The sequence below is a fragment of the Anser cygnoides genome, chromosome 1 (genome assembly GCF_040182565.1).
Source record: "Anser cygnoides isolate HZ-2024a breed goose chromosome 1, Taihu_goose_T2T_genome, whole genome shotgun sequence".
In the NCBI taxonomy this organism is placed as follows: Eukaryota; Metazoa; Chordata; class Aves; order Anseriformes; family Anatidae; genus Anser; species Anser cygnoides.
This window is the reverse complement of record NC_089873.1, coordinates 84,874,823-84,876,515: the sequence shown is the minus strand read 5'-3', so window position 1 is coordinate 84,876,515 and position 1,693 is coordinate 84,874,823.

Here is a 1,693-nt window from a genome sequence, read left to right as displayed (position 1 = left end):
TCCTACCACTGTGTTTTTCATTGCAGGTTAACTATCTGTATGGTATATGTAAATAAAAATCTATAAAATTTTAATTTGAAGATGCTCATAAATGCTCACTGGAACTCTGATGTACAGGTATACACATTGGCTTTGTTACAGTGATACAAAAAGCTTAATTCACACATATCTGCAGTCCTGAAAGGTACTGACAAAACCTGCCTTGTCAGACTGAAACAGTAACATACATACTTATTCACAAAACACAGTACTTGGTACCTTTGCTGCTGTAAGTGAGCTGAAAACAAAGGATGATGGATAACATCAAAAATTTGAACATAGTATTGCACCTATCATATGTTATCCCCCTTAGTCCCACAGGATTCCAATACAATATGGTTTCCTACTTTAATATGAACACTGCAAAGCCTGCACCAGGGCAGTTTGATTGTATGATGCCATAAAGAATTCCTAACGGTGTAGGTGGCTAAAGGCATACATGTTCCATCCACAAGCAAGGAAACTATGTTTCAGTGAAACAAAGCACAGATTCTCCTGGATGGTGATATGGTGGCTGAATAGTATCCACATGTTGCTTTGAGCCTGACAAAACTTGATCGGTGAGGGTGTTAGGTTGTAAACCTGCATTAGTAAATGACTGCTAGTCATTTACTAATGGAAGCTTTCGTTTTTTTGTAATTCACAGTTTTCTTACTCTTCCTTGTATCTATAAGTTACTTAATTCGTTCTCTTTCTTGTTTCCCCATCCCCTCCCAGAAGTGCTTGAAATACTTGCTGAATTTAGAGGAATTTCACTTGTGTCCAGTGTATTCTCTACTTCTCAATTTTTATGTTTTCTTTTTGGCCTGAAGCTTGTTTCAAAAGTGTAGCCTGCGTATCTGATTATACTAATTTACAAAGTCATTGGCTGACTTAAAGAGATTGGACAAGAGATTAAATGTCTTTAGGTATTTCAAGCAATTGGGAAAATCTTTCTTTACTGTAAGTATTGGGGACTTTTATGTATTTAAACAATTTTGTTTGACACATTTCTAAAAATGAAGATAAAGAAAAAAATGAATTTCATTTTTTACATTGGGAAAGATATTTAGGGATAAATTTTTGGGCATCTCCAGGATAAAGACAAGTTAGTAGCTATCATCTTTTCACTTCTCACTCCTTCTGCGAAGATATTCACAAGAACCGTACTGATAATATCACTGATGTTTATGTCTGGCCTGTTCTTTCATAGATAACAATTATAGAAGTGATGGGAAAGAAATAATAGAAACAGATGAATGGGCCTCAACTTGGATGGCACTGCTGGCAACGTAGCAAGACAATTTGCAGAGAGAAGTGCATCTACTTAATAGGGACAGAATTATGCAAAGCTACATAAGGGAAGATGAGCACAAAAGAAGAAAGCTCATAGTGTATTTACAGAGACTCACTCTATGTTTTTGGGGCTTGCTACTTATTTTTTTTTTTTCTGTGTACATTCACCATAGTCTTTGCTACAAGTGCAAATCTACCATGTAGCAAAAAAATCTGTACAGTGCCCAGAGTGTGCTGGGGTCTCTGTAAGTAGCCCAGCAAACATGGTATCTGTTTGCAGGCATGGAAAGCAAAACACTTGCCATGTGAGACGCTAACATTTTTTAATGTTCTTTATGCAGCACGCATTTTTTACATGCATTTTCTGCCAAATCACTTT